Here is a 24,310-nt window from a genome sequence, read left to right as displayed (position 1 = left end):
ATATTGTTTGAATTTGTATTCCTGGTCTAGAGCCAGTGCTGGATACAATTTTCCCAGTACTGCCTTGGTGCAGACGCCTCTCGTTTCTGCTGCTTCTCGTGTTACTAGCATCAAGCTCAGCATTTAGATAATCTGGACACATATCAGCAAGTATTTTCTGTTGTGCTTTTCCAGAACTTCTTGCATCATTTTGGAATGAGTGATAAACTGCTTTCCTAATGGAATATGCTGTTGGGACATGTGCTTTATATCCAGTGAACACTTGCCATCAACAGTGGAGATTATCTAGAAGCAGCCTTAGGTTTGTAGGAATAGGGAGGGAGGGAGGCTTCAAAACCGAATCAAGGACAAGTGAAAAAAACAAGCATGATTTATCCCAAAATGCCAAGTATGAATAGACAAAGGGCTAGGTAGATCCAAGACTGGATGTGAGACACATTTTGTGAGTCAGAAGTAATCACCTGTAATAGCCGAGAGAGCACCACTCACTAGGAACAAAGAGCCAGGAATTACGCCAATGAGAACTGGCTAACTGAGTACAGGAAGATAACAGTCAAAGTTAGTCAATGTTAGCCTATCAAGAAATCTCAAGTCAAGTGAGATGTTAGAAAAGCTGCCACCAAGCATCTGGTTGAAGGCTGTGGATTTAGCATTAGTTTAAAAATTAGATCAGGAAACACAGACAAAATTAGTTTCTAAGTTGCACATCTCTGTTTCTATGCCTTATCAAGAGGAAACACTTCTGTCCATAAAGAATGCATACCAGTATGACACAGTTCAATGTGAACTTATCCTGTATAGGCATAATCCAAATGAGATATAATTCTGTAACTAAGAGATTGGGCTATGGATCAGAAAATCTATAAATGGCCTCCCCATGAACTCAACAGATGTCTTAGACAAGCCATGATCTCTTCGCTCAGCACATTTATGAAAGGAATATACAGATTTATACAACATGGCTGTGGTAAGGATTTCAGAATAATGTTTATGAGAAGCACTGTGAATGTGGAAAAGATACGGTGGGTATCCTTGCAACAAAGTATTGAAATGAATTTGGCAGTTCCTGTACCGCAAATCTGCTCCCAACAAGAAATGGAAAAGCAACAACATAATGCAAAGGAAGGGTCATATCTGAAAGCTTCAATTTAATAGAATTTGATCCATGGTAAGCCTATATCAGGTCTACCTGTAAGTTGCATATATTGGCAAGTTCCTAGGTGCTTGCTAATACTATTACCGGCATGTCTCCCAAGGTTTGCTTTTGATCTTTGGTCTTTTCATTTTAATTGATAAATAAAATAGAAATACAATAAAAGCTTGCCTTGGCATTTTTGATACAATGCCAAGCTGATGTTGGATCAACTAGTGACGACTCAGCTGTTGCTTGTTTCAGTTCTGCAGCTACCTGAATCCCTGCCCAGCGAATAGAGGGCTGACCCTTGGTAGGACAAGGAGCTTGAGATAGGACTGCCCATAAGTTTACTCTACAATCAAGGATTTCAGGGCCTGAGGTCCAAAATCTAGGCAATTTGTAATATCTTTTTAGCTAGTTTCATTTATTGTTCCACTGCTTCCCTTTTGGTAGCTACTTAGACAATTTAGCTGGACTGAAGAAAGTGGTCCTTTTCCATTTTTCACCCTGTGTGAATTCTTATTGTAACAGCTATAGTGCAGGTAGTTCTTGAGTTACAACCAATTGTTTAGTGACCATTCAAAGTTACAACAGCACTGAACGAGTGGGACTTATGACTGGTCCTCAGAGTTCCACCATCGCAGCATCCCTGCAGTCATGTGATCGCAATCCAGGTGCTTGGTACCCGGCTCACAATTAGGTCACAGCGAGCCGTGGCCACATGACTGTGATTTCCAATGTTCCCTGCTGGCTTTCCACAAGCAAAGTTAATGGGGAAGCCTGCAGGAAGTTGGAAGTTGCAGTCAAGTGAGGTCCTTGCTTAACAACCCACACAGTCCTCGTTTAACAACAGTAACCAGGACTGCCGTAATTGCCATTGCTAAGCGGTGCGGTCACGTAATGTTGCACTTTACAAATGTGTTGCTTAGCAATGGCAATTCCAGTCCCAATTGCCATCATAAGCCAAGGACTACCTATAATTTTGTAAGTCTAAATGCGATTCCCCCTCCCTCCCCCTATTTTTATGTGAACTAGGGAGGGGCTTGTCTGAGGCAGTTTCTCAGGCTACAGTTCTGCCCAGGACTCAGGTTTCCTTTATCTGACCGTTGCCTTGGCAGTGGCTCTTCCTTCTGTCCCTCGAGGCCATTCCCTCTTCCCTCGACAGATTAGTACACCATAAACCCAACTATTGTGTTTTATTAAACATGGTCAGTGGCTTAGCATGTGGTGTGAACTAGTCACTAGGGGTTGTGTCAAAAAATGATAAGAACCACTTCTAACTCTGGGTTTAGTACTACGAACCAGCTGACATCTGGAGTTGCTTCTCACAGTTTTCGAATCAGAGGCCTGCAGTTTCTTTTGTTTAATACATAAATCAGTAGGAAGTCCTTTGTCTTTTTATTTCTGGAGGGGAGGGCAGCAGGAAATCTCACTTCTAGATAAAGCACCAAGATGTAATTGCCACATTATATTTTCTAAAAATGCTAATGTAGGCCGTGGAAGCATTCATGTAAATAAAGATGACAGAGGCTGGCACTCTGCTTTGAAGCCCACCAAGTTTTTATTAAATTTTTGCTGCTTCTTTTTTCTTACATCAAAATCAGGGGTGGCAGACATCTTGGTGGATGTCTATAGACCTCTGGTTGCCAATCCCCATCATAAATGGAGACAAATTGTAGGATGAATGTGGAATGCTAAGAAGACCCCTGCTGTCCATTGACCCTGCTCCCTGCTTCCTCTTTGTCCTTCATTTCAACCCACACCAATTCAGACTCCTCCATCTTTCTGTTGACATCAGAAGAGAAGTGACAAAAATTGTACTGTTCTGGCAACGCTTTGGGAAAAATGCTGGGAATAGCAATAGTTGAGTTTGTTTTTTCAGTGAAGCCTCTGATGATGATGGCTAAGTTTATGGATACAGTTCTGACCTCACGCTAGCTCACAAACAAGGGGCTGCCTAAATGCTACAAAAGCAACGTGTTGGTCTACCTTTCCTTACCTTTCGCCCTTGAGAGCCAAGTGACAGCTTTCCCTACACGCGACATTTAGAAAACCTCTGGAAATTGCTGTGGATTGATTTTGCGCCTGTTGCGGTATGCAAAGGAAATAGAAAAAGGGTGTTTAGATCTAAAGACTCCTTGGTGGTATTAATATATTATCTAATGCTAACTGCTGAAGTGAAAATCATTAACTTGTACTTAAAGAATCAAACCCTTATCGATGTAATGATGCTCACCTTAATACAGAAGTAGCTAATTAAATCCCTTCAGAATTTAGGCTAGAGGAATTTGGATAGAGAACAGAGGGAGGGGAGATGGTGAATTGAGAAGGAGCTGAGTGATCCACTTAGTCCCTCTAACCTTTGATAAGAGATGTTCCAAACAAGGGGCTGCCTAAATGCCAGAAAAGCAACTTGTTGGTCTACCTTTCCACCCTGACCTTTGGGAGCAAAGTGAGAGCTTTCCTCATATGCCACATCCAAAAAACTTCAGTTTGATTCAACTTCTCTGTGGGGAGCTCCAGGCTGGCAGGCAGGTAAAGTGGCTGCTGCCAGGTAGGGGAGGAAGCAAAGGGGTGCGTGTGGGTGCAGGGGGGGTGGTCAGGGGTTGCACGAGGGTGAGTGAGAGGCACTGTACAGGTCGCAGGGGTGCATGAGGGTGCGAGGGGGTGTGCAACAGGTGCCACATGGATTAAGAAGGGCGCATGAGGGCACAACGGGGTGCTGAAGAGGTGCTGCATGGGTCAGGGAGGGTCAGGGAGGGGGCGTGAGGGCACAAGAACACCACAGGGGTTGGGGAAGTTGTGCAAGGGTGCGAGGGAGTGCACTAGGGTGTGAGAGAGGCATGGCGAGGGTTGGGGAGGGTGCACAGGGATGCATTAGTGGCCAGTGCAGCATGAGTGCAGAGTGGCTGGGGGAGGTATGTGGGGGTGGGAGACTTACCCCAGTGACTTGCAACCTTCCTTGCCGGCTTCCCCATTGACTTTCTGGGGAAGCCGGCAGGGAAGGTTGCAAATGGCAATCACGTGACAATGGGGCACTTGGCAACCGGTTGTCAGTGCCAGCGGATTGCCAAGCACTCAAATCGCGATCGTGTGACTACAAGGGTGCTCGGATGGCCAGAACCCCGAGGACCAGTTGTAGCCACCATTTGTTCAGTGCCATCAACACTTTTGGAACATTATGTGCTGTTCTGGATACTGTCTCTCAAAACTTACATGCTGATTTTCCTAATAAAATGTTAATGCGATTCCTCATTCTCACCTATTAATTTATCTTCTAGCGTCCTATGTGGACAATACTGTTGGTTAAAATGGATATGGAATATTGGAACCAGCAGCCAAACATGATAGAGTTTCAAGGAGATCAGGTATGAGAAAACATTTTGTTCATGGGCCACCTTAAATGCCCTGTCTCCCAAGGTGATTCCCACATACCATTACACAAACTGATGTGTAGTTCTGTTGTGGAAGCATCCTAGGGCAATGTCAGCCCTCCCAGGCAAACCAGACAGGAAACACGATGAGATGAGCGAATTCTACTTTATTGTAAGGCTCCATTAACAGAATCTGGCAAGTCTGAAAGTACAAATCTCCCGCCCTCCCCATTTACCGCCTGAGTAATTAGGGCAGGGCCTTCCTAAGTTTCTTCCTCTGGCCACTACTCTGTTGCAGGCTTCTTTCTCTTTTATCTGATCGTTCCCTAGGCAGCATCTCTTCTCCCCATCTTCCAAGGCCACCCTCACGTGCCATCCCAGGAACTGTGCCCCACTTTTGGAGGACATGTTCTATTAGCCCTGTTTCCTGCAAGAAGCCTCAAATGGTGGTCTGTGCAAAGAGCAGATGGATACTACCTCAACCATGCACACGCTGAAGTATTATGTTCTTCTTTCCAAATAAGTATTTTGGGAGGCTGGAAAGAAGCTTGCCAGTCTCATGGCAGTCTGTGTGCATGACTACAAATCAAAAAGTTGAAAATCAATGGGGCAGCACTGTACTTTCTAATGTTATTCCGTTTTCCATGAAACCCAGAAACAGAGAGCAAGTGTAGCTACTCCATGTATTTATTTGACCTTGGTTGTATATAGGAGATCTGTGCCTATTTCTTGTTTCTATCACTGAAGCTTGGAAAATCTATTCTAACAAATTAAGATGAAATTGCTGTTTTAGCTAGCTGGTATTTTCTGTGACTAAGTAATGTATACACACTTGTGTGTCTTTATTATGTTACTGTATTATAAACCCACTTACTGTTTTAATTGCTGTTAAGCAACGTGCTTCTGGATCACACCACAGCCAGTTTTCCAGGGATCAAGAACACGTGATGATGTGTTTGGAAGCGGAGCTTAGAAAAAATAAGCTACAGGCTGCTTTGTAAGTCTTGGCATAGTTGAAAATACTTTCCTATGGTGCCCTTTTCATTTCAGAAAGATGTGCTTTCCAGAGCTGCCCAGAGTTCTTGCTTTTTTGTGTCACATTGCATACATCCATCAAGGACCAAAGTTTACCTTATGGTAGTCATTTATAGATATATAAATATCTAGATATAGATATAACTAGATTAAATCCAACCCACACTGAGTTATTTAATGTCCCAGGTTTTAAGGGACGTTAAGGGAAGACTTTAATGTCTCAATTCATGCTGAAATCAGTTAAATTAAAAAGAAATTTCCTTCATGTTGATACTGTGCTTTGTTCACGGTTATTTGTATATGAGTAATGGATACTCCATGTTACATAATCTGTTACAATTGATTGAGACAGTACATTATAAAATAATATACAATTATGGTAAATAATTGTATAAAATGTAAGACATAAATATTCTAAATGTAATAATATCATACATGCTACACAAACATTTTTAGATATCCTTTCCAGAATGATTTCTGAAAAGTATTCTGTAATGATTTGCTGTTTATTATCTTGATTGAGCATGTGCCATCAAGTCAGTTTGAAACATTTCCCGTCCTGGAGGGGGGGGGGTGGCTTGGATTTCTCTTGGAAGGAAAGGTCCTCAAAAAGTACAAATTCAGGGCTGCCTAGAATCATCTGTGATGTCTTGAATTGCGCCTGGAAAACAATCAGCAACCAGGGCAGATTTTTTAACGTGGACATAGTCCACGAAGGCAATCATGCACAATAAGTAAAAAAGAAGAGAGAAGAACTTGTATTATGATTGGTTTCCTTTTGCTAGCTTAGACTCTATTATTGGGTTTATAAGAGTATTCTTACTGTATCATTTTAAAAGGGGTTTTAAAAAGTTTTATGTGTGGGATTCATCTTAAGTTTCCTTTGCATTGTAGAAAATCGGGAGATAAATGAGGAGCTAAGCAAATAAATAAAACTGAAACTTGACATCCGGACCATAACAAGCAGTTCTCACCACCTAATAGAAAAATTAACTGTTTGTCTTCTTTCACATTACTACACACTAGTCAGCATCCCCAAGTTGATTATTGCAGTAGGTTAAACATCAGTTCCCATAATCCAGAGCCTTAACATTCAACACTTTGGGGGGCCACATTTAATAGATTCTCCATGCCCTTGCTATGGCCAAAAGTCTGATATTGCAACATTGGAAGGATAAATCTATGGCCCTATTGACTCAGTGGACTGAAGACCTGATTACACCTACCTCCTATGAGAGGATTGCCTACAGACATAGACTTCGTATGGATAAATATGATGAAATATGAGACTCATTTTTACAAAATACAGTGGTTTTAGGGAAAAGCATATTGGATATATAATTGTATTAGAAATCAATATATATATAGAGAGAGATACTTGCGTTAGATATATATATAGAGAGAGAATTGTAATTGTTATTGTTGTAATAACGTTGTAGTTTATATTTTTATTTTCTTTCTGTTATATTTTTCTTATTTTTAAGCACTTGCTATTTTTTTATAACAACACATGTATCTTTGTTTATTTTTTGTTTTGTTACTTATTTCTGTCATTATTTTCAAAAGCGATAAAAATAAATAAATAAAAATTTCTGGAGGCCACATTTGAACAGACAGTTACTACTAAATGTTATTGTACTATAAATATTTCCAAAATTCTGTAAAAAATGTTCCAAAAAGAGCAAAAAGAATCTTAGTTTCTATACTGATATTCTTACTATTGTTGTTCCTAGACATGAACATGTAATCATTATGAAATATAAATACCATCTTATAAATATTTAGATAAATTGCAAAGGATGTTCAAGGACAATGTAACTATTATTATTAGCTGAATGTTATTTATAATATTCTTCAATAAGTGACCAAATACTGAAAGTAATTTTCCCCCCGTGACAAAAAAGGGAAAGAGCTTAATGTATTATGGCTCATTACAGTTGCAATCCTACATATACAAATCTAGAAGTAAGTCTCATGGAAGTGAATGGGACTTTTCAATAGTTATGTATAGGATAGTTCTTTTGAACTCCCCCTCACCAAACAAACAAACAAACAAACATTTATATGTGTTTGGAGTGAGCGTTTCCTGACCTCAAAGCATTTCTCATTATAGTTAAGTAAGAATACAGTAGACTATCAGTTAACTGGAACTCAAGCAACCGGCAGAAAAATCGAACCAGCACTCTCAAGCAACCAGGGGGAAAAAACGGCACCCTCAAGCGCCCGGCAAAAAAATCTGTATCTCTCTGCTGCCATCTAGTGGGTATTAGGGTTTAATAGTGACTCTCAAGCAACCAGAAACTACATTTAACCAGCATCTACCAATCTCCATGGGTGCCAGTTAACTGAGAGTCTACTGTATTTTGTTATTGTTCCAGATTCATATCTCACCTTCTGATTTTTATAGAGTGATTGATCTTTTGAGGAAGGACCAGCACGCTTCGCAGACGTATGAAGACGATTTAGGATCGTGTATGTATGGAGAGGATGAAGGAAGCTTCGGAACATTCTTCTCGTTGTTGGGATTCTTCACAAGCATCTGATCAAGATGAGGACGAGTGGCTGTATGTAAACGTAGATGTACCCCTCTACCACCTCCAAGAGGAAGAACCTGAAATATCACATCTCACTGTGGAGGAGCTGCCAGAAGAATCTTGGGAAGGTCTACAGGAGGGAAGCCTAAAATTGAAAGCATTGCCTGAAGTCCCCGTGGAAAACCTCATAATAGAAGATAATGAAAAACATCAAACAGATGGACAAGGAAGACCACCTCATCTTTCCAAAGGAATGCTTTGTCGAGGAAAACAGGTATATGAAGAGCCAGCATAAAAGAGTTTAGAGACAGATATGGATCTATGGATATAGATGATATAGATATAGATAACAATCACAAATAAATACAAATAAATACAAAGCAATCCAAAAGCCATGGTGTTAACATAACCATGCAACGGGGCCCTTCTCACACTTGGGGCCCCAGGCCTGGGCACAAAGCCAGGTTTTCAAGGCCTTCTGGAAAGCCAACAGGCTCAGGGGCATCCTAATATCCGGAGGGAGGATGTTCCAGAGGGCAGGCGCCACAGCAGAAAAGGCACACTTCCTGGTCCCTGCCAGCCAACATTCTTTGGCTGAGAGGACCTGGAGCATGCCCATCTTGCTGGACCGGATTGGACGGGCAGAACTAACTGAGAAAAGACGGTCCCTGAGGTAACCCGGTCCCAAGCCACGAAGGGCTTTAAAGGTTTAGTCATACGTATGTGTGAAATGGGTTTCAGAAAAAAAATCTATTTAATCCAGAACCAGAATTTAATTACATTAAGCTAAAAGAATGAAAAACATAGGCCGAAACAAGAAATTACAAAAGAAGGAAGGAGAGTTTGAAGGAGAAAGGAAGAAGATGAGGACGACAAAAGGCATCTGTTGAAGTGAGCTGTGGCTCATGAAAGCTTATGCCTTTTAACAACTTATGTCAATCAGAAAAGCTGCTCCCAGACTCCTCCTGACTTTTTACCCACAGTTCAATAGCAACTCTGAATAAAAGTGGTTCAAGCCCTCACATCGCTTGGAAAAGAAGCCTTTGTGAAACCTTGCAATGTCATTCCCAAGGCTGGTCTAGACTAGGAACAGGCGGCCCCTGTTTGTTCTGGAAGGATAGTCCTCACATCTCCCCTTGGCTGGCTGGGGCTAGGAGGAGTTCAGCTAAAGACACATGGAAAGCTGCATGTGCCCCATCCTTGGTGTAGAGAATACTCAACATGATGACCAAGAGGCTCCCTTCTAGTTTCCTCACTAGAGACCGCATAAATAAATGCGGCATCTTTCTCTTCTGAACTCTAAGCTCAAGAGCCCAATCAGGACTGGAGCCTCTGCACTTAAGGAGAGCGGTTACTCTTTTGTCTGTGCTGGAGGGTGGATGGAAATGCCACCTTCAGATGGCCTTTGGCTACAAAAGGAAGCTCTTCCCTGAAGTAAATACATCCTGTGGAGGACATCGTTAATCCCCCGTGTGCAGGGGATTCACCAACGTAGCCCCATCGCAGATCATTTAGAGCAGCCTTTCTCAAACGGGGTTCTACAAGAGGTTGCTAGGGGTTTCATGAGAAATCCTAAAAATATATATATAATTTTCAAAGTTTGCGCCCCTTGCAATGCTAGCTGTAGATATAATAATTTTTAGGCAGGGTTCCCTGAGATTTGAAAATTATTTCAAGGGTTCTTCCAGGTAAAAAGGTTGAGAAAGACTGTTAGGGAGACAGAAAGGGGGAGAGAAATTCAACTACTAGTGGTTGACCATAAAATAAAAACAGTTTGAATGTAAAGCAGAGACTCAAGAATACAAAAGCCATATCTGAGGAGTTAGAAGTGAAAAATGATGCTAGGATTGTCACAGGGCCTATTGCACATAGGTGAAATCTAGGATTTCGTGTTTTAAGCCTTGCATTTCAGAGAATAGCGTGTTAATAATCTGCATGTTATTTTTACTTGGGAAGATTTAGAAGAGTTGCAAAGAAGTATCTGACAGAAAGCCAGGAGGAGTCTGGAGGCACCTTTTCTGACTAACAAACTGACTAAAATTTGCCTTTTAATAAAATTTGTTAGGTAGAAAGGGGCGTCCAGATTCCTTCTAAAAGAAGTATCAGAATTTATCTGAAAGAGATGGAGCTATTTGGGAGGCAACCGTAGGACTTAGAGGCTGTTTGGTAATCAAAACCTGAATCATCAAATTAAGTTACTTGCTATTATTATCATGTAATCTATGCAATGACCGTACGATCAATACAGTTATTAATATCATACATGCACATGTAATACATATACATATAATACATGTAATATCATACATGTCCCTGAAAATCTATAGTCACTTGCTGTTTTGTGATTTGCTCCTCGTTGCTTTCAGATGTTCAAGAATAATCTGTGCAGCCTCAGCTCATGTTACAGGTAGGTCTTATTCTAATAAAGGTAGGTGTATGAGTAGATATAGTTAATCTGCCTGAGTATACTCAGGCTTGACTTAAAGTCACCTGAGAAAAAGTTTTCTAATGTCTCCTCACAAAGTTTATAATACTGAAATGAGGCGAGTGTCCTTGAAAACGAAACTAGATTAAGGCCTGGGCCTAAGTCCAATCTACACTGTGATTGGTTGCTGGTGACATCACTGAAGTAGGCAGGGCTGCAATTTCAGAGAGACGCAGGACTGTTTTCCGAGTGCGAGTGGATATTTTTGTATTTGCCTTTGTGAAGTTCTGTATGGGTTTCAAAGTTATTTTCTGCCAAATAATGACCAGAAATTGTGCCTCCAATTCTCAGTTAACGGCTAGGGCGAATTTCTGGGTAGGGCTACAAAAAGGGCGTTAGGAGCTATACGCTGCCCACTTCTGCCTTAAACCCTAGCATTTAACACGGCAGGCCGTTGTTCTGTTGTCTATAACTGCTGCCCCCTCAGCTTCATACTTCAAGTTCTTCCTCTTTTCTCGCCCCGATGTAACTGGCGTCTCTCTGAACTTTTGTTCTTTCTGTATTAGCTGATTCCCAGAATACTATTCCCCTTTTCCAGTGAGTTTAATTTTGAAATTAAACTCACTGGAAATTAATTTTAATTTGCCAAATGATTTCTGCACACTGCAGAGTTCTAACAGACTTGCCAATTTAAATCACAGCTAATCCATGCTTCCCCCAAGACTCTTGGGTAATCTCTGGAGGATTTTTGGGAGAGGGGCACATGGGTGATCCCAAAGGGGAGAAATCAAGAATAATAAAAGGAGGAAGGCCACCAAAATAATGAATTGTTTTGACTGTACTTTTCTGTTCCCTGGGTCTTTCGGAGGACTTTTGTGTAGAGAGAGGTTGGGCCTGTGTGAATAATTTATCCTATAGGAGGGCTGTCCTGCCCCCAGAGTCAGACTGACAGCATTAATTGTCCCTTAACCCTAATTAAAACCAAATAAATAAATTATACCAACTAGACCTTAAAAAATGAGCACAGAACAACCATGGAGAGTTATTGCTACCTGCAGTAGCAATAACTCTCCTCAGTCAGTTTCATAGTGGTAGTTTTGAAGGGTGGCAAGGAAACCCACCCAGAATACACATTTATGGTGTAGATATTACACACACACACACACACACACACACACACACAGCCCTCTTGGAAGACATTCATCATCTTAACAACTTTCCAAAACAACCAGAACACAAACAGGCCAACCTTAAAAACCTATAAAATACAAAACAACATTAAGTTCCTCCACCCGATTCCTGAACTATTTGTGAGGGATCTCACAAGATCCTATAAGAACAAGAAAATTAGGAGAAAAGGAACTCTTCAGGTGGTGGTGAAGATCTCTATAACCCCCCTTCTCTTTAGACCTAAATCTGCCTCTCCTCTCCCTTTCCCTTCCCTTCCTTTGTTTTGTAAGAGGAGAGCAAAATGGAAATTGGGATGACCTGTTGCAGCCTTGGACCACCTGGCATTCTTAAACTGTATTTGAACTGACAGAATGGCCAAACTAGCTAGGAATTCTAGATCTTTTAGCCCCAAACAACTGGAGACTAACAGATGTATTTATTTATTTGCTCAATTTATAAAGCCACCCAACTCATGTACGTGACTCTGGGCAGCTCACACAGTTAAAATAACAAAACAAACAAACAACACAGAGACACAAACAGTAAATAAGCAAAACAACAACTAAAACAATTAGAACAATCTGCAGGAGAGCCTGTATCTCCCAAACAGGGCAACTGCTCCGTAGGCAGCATACTTCCCCCAGATCCCCAGGGACAACGGCCAAGCCGTGTCTTCGGGGCCTTCCGAAAGGCCAGCAGGGTTGGGGCCAAATTGAGGTCAGCCACCCAGTTGCCTTTGTAGGAACAGGATCCAGTGTTCCCACTCTAAGTGTCTGGAAATGGCCCTGTCCCTTGAACGGTCTGGATTGGAAATGGAAGTGTTCCCCCTCAATGCTTTCCTGCAAGTGTGCTGCTCCATGCTTGATGCTGAACTGGTGCTCTCTGCCCTTTCTCGAGGTGGTCTGATTGTGGCCCTTGAGACCCGCATTGGTCTCAGAATGGTCCTCATTGCAGCCCGATGCTTAACTTCCCACCACAGTGGCCTAAACACAGAGCAGGCACGAGCCCTTTCCCTCTGGCACCCTGCATGATGGGAGGAATTTGAGAGGCCCTTGGTCAGGCTGGGTCCAAGGCACCAACGCCCAGTGTTCCGAACCAACGTGGCTTGGTTGAGTGCAGACGATGGAGCTTTGAAAGCATCCAGCGGAGAAGGCTGGCCTAAGGAAAGGCTAGTGGGCATAGTAAGCCAGCAACGTTTTCCTAACGAGCTGTTCTCTTTCTTGGGTTCTTTTCAGAAGACACCGAGGGCAATTCTGGAAGATTCTCCTGATCCTAATCCTTCTCGCATTAGTGTTTATATGTGCAGTGCACTGTAACCAGCACTGCAGAGTCAAGAGGCGCATTAGACCTTTCTAACTTTACGGAACCAGGGTAGAAAAGCTCCAGTCAGCATTATTAGCGATCTCCTTCTGTGGAGTCCTGGTGCTTTCTTGCTTTGCAGACATTTCATCACCCGACTAGAGAACATCATCGGTGCGAGGGACGGGAGGGGAGGCTGCTCCCTGTTTATATACAGTCGCTTGCCCTGCCAGTGTTGGTGGGGGTGGGATATTTCCTCCTTGGCAGTGCCTTGATTCAGGCATTGTTTTCTGCCTGATCGTCTGTCTGGTGTTTATCCCTGCTTCTCTGGGTGTTGTCTGCTGGAGAGGACCCATTCTGGTCTTTTTGTTTCCTTCTTAGCGTCTTTTTTTTTTGGTCTCTTTTGAACGGTGTGTAAATGGGGATAATCTCTGTGTGTCTGTTGATGTGTTGATGGCTGATGGCTGATTTGTCTGAATGCCAACCTTTCAGGAATTCCCCAGCATTTCTGGATTTGGCTGGTCTCGGATGCTCACAGTTTCCCAGTCGAAAGTGTGGTTGAGTCTGTCCACGTGTGGTGAGATTGAGGAGTTTTCGTCATGTCCTCTGACTGCCGGTTGGTGTTTGTGGATGCGCTCGGCTGGTCTTCTGCCTGTCTGTGCTACACAGTGGCTGTCACAGTCCTTGCACTGCATGTTGTAGATGGCTCCTGTTTTTCTGTTCGTGGGCTACTGGTCTTTTGGTTTGCTTAAGACGTTCTGGAGGGCTTTAGTTGGCTTGTGTGTTACAGCGATGCCATGTGGTAGTAGTCGTCTGTTGGTTGTTCCTGAGATGTTTCTGATGTATGAAAGCGTTATCCTTTTTCATAGCTTGCGTTGGTCGTGCTGTAGTGGGTTGAGTGGTCAGGCACTTTTTGGTAAAGTTCTGTGGGTACCCGTTTTGTTGGGAGATGTTGTGCAGGCGGTCTGTTTCCTTTTTCTGGTGTTCCGGGTTGCTGCAGTGTGTTTGTGCTCCTCTGAATAGTGTTCTTACACAGCTCCTCTTGTGGGAGGAGAATATGGCTAGGTCAGGTGCATTGCGTAGAGCTGCTGCCATGGATTCTTTCGCTAATTCCAGATCTATGGATATAGAGAGAGTGCTGTGACATCAAATGAAACCATAATTAAAGCAATTGTATTCCCACTAGTAACATATGGCTGTGAGAGCTGGACGATAAGATAGGAAGATGGATGCTTTTGAACTGTGGTGTTGGAGGAAAATCCTGAGAGTGCCTTGGACTGCAAGAAGATCAAACCAGTCCATACTCCGGGAAATAAAGCCAGACTGCTCACTTGAGGGAAGGATATTAAAGGCAAAACTGAAATACTTTGGCCACATAATGAGAAGACGGGACACCCTGGAGAAGACGCTGATGCTGGGGAGAGTGGAGGGCAAAAGGAGGAGGGGCCGACCAAGGGCAAGATGGATGGATGATATTCTAGAGGTGACGGACTCGTCCCTGGGGGAGCTGGGGGTGTTGACGACCAACAGGAAGCTCTGGCGTGGGCTGGTCCATGAAGTCATGAAGAGTTGGAAGCGAATAAACGAATAAACAACAAAAGTTAGGCTGTGGAGGGTCCTCTTGACCAGGTTGACTAGTTTCAGTTTTGAGCTGGTGTTTGCTGGGATGTAGGTTTCTTTGTCCTCCCAGTAATTCTCTGTCTTTCTGTACGTGTTGTGTTCTGTCCATGATAACCGTGGTTTGGCCTTTGTCTGATGGGAGGAAGATGATGGTTTGGTCCTGTGGTTTTAAGTGCCGCTTCCAAGGCTGCAAAGAATTCTAACCGGTTAGCATCGTCTGTGTTATAGTTGAGGCCTTTCTGGAGGATCTTGTGCTCTGTGATGGATCGTGGTCAGCTGGAGATGTTGACTACCCATTCGAGTTCAGGTACCTCTTTGCTTCTGGGGTTCAGCTTGAGCCGTTTGGTTGGAAGTTTGGTCTTCCTTTTTTCAGCTTGTTGTAGAGATGTAGTCTTGATGGTGCTTGTCAGCATTTCTGTGTGTTCTGGGGTTCCCGTTGCTCCTTGAGGTTGCCTATGGTGTACCATGCGGCATCACTGTAGCACACAAACCAACCAAAAGCCTCCAAGACATCTTAAGTAAACCAAAAGACCCAACATACAGTGCAAGGACTGTCTCAGCCACTGTGTAGGACAGACAGGCCGAAGACTAGCAGGGCGCATCCTTGAACACCAACCAGCAGTCAGAAGACACGACGGAAACTCCTCAATCTCACCACACGTGGACACACTCGGCCACACTTTCAACTGGGAAACTGTGAGCATCCAAGACCAAGCCAAATCCAGAAATGATAGGAATTCCTTGGCATTCAGACAAGCCAGCCATCAACAGACTCATAGAGATAAACCCCATTTACACACCATTCAAAAGAGACAATGAAAAGGCTAAGAAGGAAACAAAAAGACCAGACCCACATCCTCTCCAGCAGCCAACACCCAGAGAAGCAGGGATTAACACCAGACAAACAATCAAGCAGAAAACAATGCCCGAATCAAGGAGAAAGCCACACCCCCACCAACACTGGCAGAGCAAGCGATTGTATATATTCCTGGATCGGGGGCTCTGCTCACTGCCACTCATGCCCTAGTCACCTCCCGTTCGGATTTCTGCCATGCGTTCTCCATGGGGCTGCCCTTCAAGAGAATCCGGAAGCTTCAGTTGATGCAAAATGCAGCAGCACAGGCAGTTATGTCTGCCCCTAGAGCAGTACACGTTACATCTCTGCTCCACAATCTGGATTGGCTGCTGATTTGCTTCCGGATCCGATTCAAGGGGCTGTTTTTCATCTTTAAAGCCCTCCATGGCATAGGGCCGGGTCATCTGAGGGACCACCTCTCCCCGATTACAGCTGCCCACCCCATCAGCTATGGCAGGGGAGGTATGTGTGGGTCCCATCTGCCCGGGGCTGACATTTGGTGGGTCGCAGGAGGCAGGCCTTCCCTGTCGCAACGCCCACTGCGTGGAGCCTTCTCCCCCCAGCAGTGAGATTGGTGCCTTCCCTCTCAGCATTCCACCAAGTCCCTCAAGATGTGGCTGTGTGATTGGGCTTGGGGGTCACAGGGCACCGGGGAGATCTCACAATGGCTCCCTTAGTGTGCCTAATACTCTCCCCTTTTGTTCGGTGTGCCTTTGACCATCAGTAACAAACAGGCACAAACCCTTCACACACACTAGCATTAATGATGTTACCTAGTCAGGTAATAAAATGTCTGCAAGCAAACCACCAAGCGCAGAGAGCACCAAGGACTCAACCCCGAGCTACGTATATTCTGCCCGGAGCTACGTATATTCAGCCCAGAGCTACGTACATTCCGCCCGGAGCTACGTATATTCAACTTGGAGCTACGTATATTCTGCCCGGAGCTACGTCCATTCAACCCAGAGCTACGTATACTCTGCCCGGAGCTACCTCCATTATGCCCGGAGCTACGTCCATTCTGCCCTCAGCTATGTATATTCTGCCCTCAGCTACATATATTCTGCCCGGAGCTACGTCCATTCTGCCCGGAGCTACGTATATTCTGCCCTCAGCTACATATATTCAACCCGGAGCTACGTCCATTCTGCCCGGAGCTACGTCCATTCTGCCCTCACCTACATATATTCTGCCCGGAGCTACGTATATTCAACCCGGAGCTACGTCCATTCTGCCCTCAGCTACATATATTCTGTTGCAGATGCTGGGAAAGCCTTTAGCCCAGGAGAGGTCAAAAAAGTCACACACCAAGCATTTCTATAAAAATAATTTATTTACAGAAAGCAAAAACAAAAGCAAAACATTGGAGCTACGTATATTCTGCCCGGAGCTACGTCCATTCAACCCAGAGCTACGTATACTCTGCCCGGAGCTACGTCCATTCTGCCCGGAGCTACGTCCATTCTGCCCGGAGCTATGTACATTCTGCCCGGAGCTACGTCCATTCTGCCCTCAACTACATATATTCTGCCCGGAGCTACGTCCATTCTGCCCGGAGCTACGTCCATTCTGCCCTGAGCTACGTCCATTCTGCCCGGAGCTACGTCCATTCTGCCCGGAGCTACGTCCATTCTGCCCTGAGCTACGTCCATTCTGCCCGGAGCTACGTCCATTCTGCCCGGAGCTACGTCCATTCTGCCCTCAGCTACGTATATTCTGCCCTCAGCTACGTATATTCTGCCCTCAGCTACATATATTCTGCCCGGAGCTACGTCCATTCTGCCCGGAGCTACGTCCATTCTGCCCTCAGCTACATATATTCTGCCCTCAGCTACGTATATTCTGACCTCAGCTACATATATTCAACCCCAAGCTACATATATTCAGCCTGAGCTACGTATATTCTGCCCTCAGCTACGTATATTCAACCCGGAGCTACGCATATTCAACCCCGAGCTACATATATTCAACCCTGAGCCAAGTATATTCTCTTCTATTGTATCTCATCCTGAAAATACAGAAATAAAAAAATAGTATATTCCACAATATTCCCTATGTGGCATATTGGTGTTCTTTCATTTATTCCAACAACCGTAATCATTACATATTGTTTGAATTTGTATTCCTGGTCTAGAGCCAGTGCTGGATACAATTTTCCCAGTACTGCCTTGGTGCAGACGTCTCTCGTTTCTGCTGCTTCTCGTGTTACTAGCATCAAGCTCAGCATTTAGATAATCTGGACACATATCAGCAAGTATTTTCTGTTGTGCTTTTCCAGAACTTCTTGCATCATTTTGGAATGAGTGATAAACTGCTTTCCTAATGGAATATGCTGTTGGGACATGTGCTTTATATCCAGTGAACACTTGCCATCAACAGTGGAGATTATCTAGAAGCAGCCTTAGGTTTGTAGGAATAGGGAGGGAGGGAGGCTTCAAAACCGAATCAAGGACAAGTGAAAAAAACAAGCATGATTTATCCCAAAATGCCAAGTATGAATAGACAAAGGGCTAGGTAGATCCAAGACTGGATGTGAGACACATTTTGTGAGTCAGAAGTAATCACCTGTAATAGCCGAGAGAGCACCACTCACTAGGAACAAAGAGCCAGGAATTACGCCAATGAGAACTGGCTAACTGAGTACAGGAAGATAACAGTCAAAGTTAGTCAATGTTAGCCTATCAAGAAATCTCAAGTCAAGTGAGATGTTAGAAAAGCTGCCACCAAGCATCTGGTTGAAGGCTGTGGATTTAGCATTAGTTTAAAAATTAGATCAGGAAACACAGACAAAATTAGTTTCTAAGTTGCACATCTCTGTTTCTATGCCTTATCAAGAGGAAACACTTCTGTCCATAAAGAATGCATACCAGTATGACACAGTTCAATGTGAACTTATCCTGTATAGGCATAATCCAAATGAGATATAATTCTGTAACTAAGAGATTGGGCTATGGATCAGAAAATCTATAAATGGCCTCCCCATGAACTCAACAGATGTCTTAGACAAGCCATGATCTCTTCGCTCAGCACATTTATGAAAGGAATATACAGATTTATACAACATGGCTGTGGTAAGGATTTCAGAATAATGTTTATGAGAAGCACTGTGAATGTGGAAAAGATACGGTGGGTATCCTTGCAACAAAGTATTGAAATGAATTTGGCAGTTCCTGTACCGCAAATCTGCTCCCAACAAGAAATGGAAAAGCAACAACATAATGCAAAGGAAGGGTCATATCTGAAAGCTTCAATTTAATAGAATTTGATCCATGGTAAGCCTATATCAGGTCTACCTGTAAGTTGCATATATTGGCAAGTTCCTAGGTGCTTGCTAATACTATTACCGGCATGTCTCCCAAGGTTTGCTTTTGATCTTTGGTCTTTTCATTTTAATTGATAAATAAAATAGAAATACAATAAAAGCTTGCCTTGGCATTTTTGATACAATGCCAAGCTGATGTTGGGTCAACTAGTGACGACTCAGCTGTTGCTTGTTTCAGTTCTGCAGCTACCTGAATCCCTGCCCAGCGAATAGAGGGCTGACCCTTGGTAGGACAAGGAGCTTGAGATAGGACTGCCCATAAGTTTACTCTACAATCAAGGATTTCAGGGCCTGAGGTCCAAAATCTAGGCAATTTGTAATATCTTTTTAGCTAGTTTCATTTATTGTTCCACTGCTTCCCTTTTGGTAGCTACTTAGACAATTTAGCTGGACTGAAGAAAGTGGTCCTTTTCCATTTTTCACCCTGTGTGAATTCTTATTGTAACAGCTATAGTGCAGGTAGTTCTTGAGTTACAACCAATTGTTTAGTGACCATTCAAAGTTACAACAGCACTGAACGAGTGGGACTTATGACTGGTCCTCAGAGTTCCACCATCGCAGCATCCCTGCAGTCATGTGATCGCAATCCAGGTGCTTGGTACCCGGCTCACAATTAGGTCACAGCGAGCCGTGGCCACATGATTGTGATTTCCAATGTTCCCTGCTGGCTTTCCACAAGCAAAGTTAATGGGGAAGCCTGCAGGAAGTTGGAAGTTGCAGTCAAGTGAGGTCCTTGCTTAACAACCCACACAGTCCTCGTTTAACAACAGTAACCAGGACTGCCGTAATTGCCATTGCTAAGCGGTGCGGTCACGTAATGTTGCACTTTACAAATGTGTTGCTTAGCAATGGCAATTCCAGTCCCAATTGCCATCATAAGCCAAGGACTACCTATAATTTTGTAAGTCTACATGCGATTCCCCCTCCCTCCCCCTATTTTTATGTGAACTAGGGAGGGGCTTGTCTGAGGCAGTTTCTCAGGTTACAGTTCTGCCCAGGACTCAGGTTTCTTTTATCTGACCGTTGCCTTGGCAGTGGCTCTTCCTTCTGTCCCTCGAGGCCATTCCCTCTTCCCTCGACAGATTAGTACACCATAAACCCAACTATTGTGTTTTATTAAACATGGTCAGTGGCTTAGCATGTGGTGTGAACTAGTCACTAGGGGTTGTGTCAAAAAATGATAAGAACCACTTCTAACTCTGGGTTTAGTACTACGAACCAGCTGACATCTGGAGTTGCTTGTCACAGTTTTCAAATCAGAGGCCTGCAGTTTCTTTTGTTTAATACATAAATCAGTAGGAAGTCCTTTGTCTTTTTATTTCTGGAGGGGAGGGCAGCAGGAAATCTAACTTCTAGATAAAGCACCAAGATGTAATTGCCACATTATATTTTCTAAAAATGCTAATGTAGGCCGTGGAAGCATTCATGTAAATAAAGATGACAGAGGCTGGCACTCTGCTTTGCAGCTCACCACGTTTTTATTACATTTTTGCTGCTGCTTTTTTCTTACATCAAAATCAGGGGTGGCAGACATCTTGGTGGATGTCTATAGACCTCTGGTTGCCAATCCCCATCATAAATGGAGACAAACTGTAGGATGAATGTGGAATGCTAAGAAGACCCCTGCTGTTCATTGACCCTGCTCCCTGCTTCCTCTTTGTCCTTCATTTCAACCCACACCAATTCAGACTCCTCCATCTTTCTGTTGACATCAGAAGAGAAGTGACAAAAATTGTACTGTTCTGGCAAAGCTTTGGGAAAAATGCTGGGAATAGCAATAGTTGAGTTTGTTTTTTCAGTGAAGCCTCTGATGATGATGGCTTGGTTTATGGATACAGGTGTGACCTCACGCTAGCTCACAAACAAGGGGCTGCCTAAATGCTACAAAAGCAACTTGTTGGTCTACCTTTCCTTACCTTTTGCCTTTGAGAGCCAAGTGACAGCTTTCCCTACACGCGACATTTAGAAAACCTCTGGAAATTGCTGTGGATTGATTTTGCGCCTGTTGCGGTATGCAAAGAAAATAGAAAAAGGGTGTTTAGATCTAAAGACTCCTTGGTGGTATTAATATATTATCTAATGCTAACTGCTGAAGTGAAAATCATTAACTTGTACTTAAAGAATCAAACCCTTATCGATGTAATGATGCTCACCTTAATACAGAAGTAGCTAATTAAATCCCTTCAGAATTTAGGCTAGAGGAATTTGGATAGAGAACAGAGGGAGGGGAGATGGTGAATTGAGAAGGAGCTGAGTGATCCACTTAGTCCCTCTAACCTTTGATAAGAGATGTTCCAGAGATCATCTCTAGTGCCTGCCACAAACTACTGCAGTCTTCATTGTTCTAGGATAGGAAGCCAGCGAAGCATTCATTCCATTCCATTCCATTGGTTGTCTTCTCTCCCAGTTATTTAGCAGCTGGAGGGAATTTGGTGTGCTCAGTTCTCATGGGACTGTGTGAGACACTTCCCTGTGCCTTTCCCCTCCCATCTTTTCCTACCTTTATTTAACAGACTTTGCCAGAGACATCTGGCCCCTCTCTTAGGATCTCTCTTGTAGCTGTATAATGCAGCTTGTAACCCTTCAGATTCAGAGCTGTAGAGTTGCTCTGGAGTAAATGAGGGTGCCCACCGAGCATCTATCCACAACTCTTTATCCATATACATCTTTTCCCACGATCATGCTGCAAGGCCAAAAAACTCCTGTGGAACTGAAATTTGGCAAATTTTATAAAACATTAAATGACATAAAAATAACCATAAAACAGGTGATGACATAACACAAATGTCATAAAACATTTCCTGTGCTGATGTTTGTGCTATACAGTTCAACATGGGCTGTTTCCAAGGCAAATATGTCTCTGAATGGACCCCCAACTTTCCCAGGGAAGGCAGTACATTAGAAGCTCTGCCATTGTTAGAGGCTTTGAGGAATCTGGTGAGGAAATATCTCTGAAACAATGGCCAGACGGGTCACGGGGTGTCTAGTATACATTTAAAATTAAGCTTAACAGCAGCAGACATCCAAGTCCATCATTACTTTAGCTGTTCAGAATGTCTTCTCCTACACCATCTGTCCTTTGTCTTTTTATTTCTGGAGGGGAGGGCAGCAGGAAATCTCACTTCTAGATAAAGCACCAAGATGTAATTGCCACATTATATGTTCTAAAAATGCTAATGTAGGCCGTGGAAGCATTCATGTAAATAAAGATGACAGAGGATGGCACTCTGCTTTGCAGCCCACCACGTTTTTATTAAATTTTTGCTGCTTCTTTTTTCTTACATCAAAATCAGGGGTGGCAGACATCTTGGTGGATGTCTATAGACCTCTGGTTGCCAATCCCCATCATAAATGGAGACAAATTGTAGGATGAATGTGGAATGCTAAGAAGACCCCTGCTGTCCATTGACCCTGCTCCCTGCTTCCTCTTTGTCCTTCATTTCAACCCACACCAATTCAGACTCCTCCATCTTTCTGTTGACATCAGAAGAGAAGTGACAAAAATTGTACTGTTCTGGCAAAGCTTTGGGAAAAATGCTGGGAATAGCAATAGTTGAGTTTGTTTTTTCAGTGAAGCCTCTGATGATGATGGCTAAGTTTATGGATACAGTTGTGACCTCACGCTAGCTCGCAAACAAGGGGCTGCCTAAATGCTACAAAAGCAACGTGTTGGTCTACCTTTCCACCCTGACCTTTGGGAGCAAAGTGAGAGCTTTCCTCATATGCCACATCCAAAAAACTTCAGTTTGATTCAACTTCTCTGTGGGGAGCTCCAGGCTGGCAGGCAGGTAAAGTGGCTGCTGCCAGGTAGGGGAGGAAGCAAAGGGGTGCCTGTGCGTGCAGGGGGGGCGGGTGTCAGGGGTTGCATGAGGGTGAGTGAGAGGCACTGTACAGGTCGCAGGGGTGCATGAGGGTGCGAGGGGGTGTGCAACAGGTGCCACATGGATTAAGAAGGGCGCATGAGGGCACAACGGGGTGCTGAAGAGGTGCTGCATGGGTCAGGGAGGGTCAGGGAGGGTGCGTGAAGGCACAAGAACACCACAGGGGTTGGGGAAGTTGTGCAAGGGTGCGAGGGCATGCACTAGGGTGTGAGAGAGGCATGGCGAGGGTTGGGGAGGGTGCACAGGGATGCATTAGTGGCCAGTGCAGCATGAGTGCAGAGTGGCTGGGGGAGGTATGTGGGGGTGGGAGACTTACCCCAGTGACTTGCAACCTTCCTTGCCGGCTTCCCCATTGACTTTCTGGGGAAGCCGGCAGGGAAGGTTGCAAATGGCAATCACGTGACAATGGGGCACTTGGCAACCGGTTGTCAGTGCCAGCGGATTGCCAAGCACTCAAATCGCGATCGTGTGACTACAAGGGTGCTCGGATGGCCAGAACCCCGAGGACCAGTTGTAGCCACCATTTGTTCAGTGCCATCAACACTTTTGGAACATTATGTGCTGTTCTGGATACTGTCTCTCAAAACTTACATGCTGATTTTCCTAATAAAATGTTAATGCGATTCCTCATTCTCACCTATTAATTTATCTTCTAGCGTCCTATGTGGACAATACTGTTGGTTAAAATGGATCAAGAATATTGGAACCAGCAACCAAACATGATAAAGTTTCAAGGAGATCAGGTTTGAGAAAACATTTTGTTCATGGGCCACCTTAAATGCCCTGTCTCCCAAGGTGATTCCCACATACCATTACACAAACTGATGTGTAGTTCTGTTGTGGAAGCATCCTAGGGCAATGTCAGCCCTCCCAGGCAAACCAGACAGGAAACACGATGAGATGAGCGAATTCTACTTTATTGTAAGGCTCCATTAACAGAATCTGGCAAGTCTGAAAGTACAAATCTCCCGCCCTCCCCATTTACCGCCTGAGTAATTAGGGCAGGGCCTTCCTAAGTTTCTTCCTCTGGCCACTACTCTGTTGCAGACTTCTTTCTCTTTTATCTGATCGTTCCCTAGGCAGCATCTCTTCTCCCCATCTTCCAAGGCCACCCTCACGTGCCATCCCAGGAACTGTGCCCCACTTTTGGAGGACATGTTCTATTAGCCCTGTTTCCTGCAAGAAGCCTCAAATGGTGGTCTGTGCAAAGAGCAGATGGATACTACCTCAACCATGCACACGCTGAAGTATTATGTTCTTCTTTCCAAATAAGTATTTTGGGAGGCTGGAAAGAAGCTTGCCAGTCTCATGGCAGTCTGTGTGCATGACTACAAATCAAAAAGTTGAAAATCAATGGGGCAGCACTGTACTTTCTAATGTTATTCCGTTTTCCATCAAACCCAGAAACAGAGAGCAAGTGTAGCTACTCCATGTATTTATTTGACCTTGGTTGTATATAGGAGATCTGTGCCTATTTCTTGTTTCTATGATTGAAGCTTGGAAAATCTATTCTAACAAATTAAGATGAAATTGCTGTTTTAGCTAGCTGGTATTTTCTGTGACTAAGTAATGTATACACACTTGTGTGTCTTTATTATGTTACTGTATTATAAACCCACTTACTGTTTTAATTGCTGTTAAGCGACGTGCTTCTGGATC

The sequence above is a fragment of the Candoia aspera genome, chromosome 4 (genome assembly GCF_035149785.1).
Source record: "Candoia aspera isolate rCanAsp1 chromosome 4, rCanAsp1.hap2, whole genome shotgun sequence".
Lineage (NCBI taxonomy): Eukaryota > Metazoa > Chordata > Lepidosauria > Squamata > Boidae > Candoia > Candoia aspera.
Note: the sequence above shows the minus strand (reverse complement) of the source record.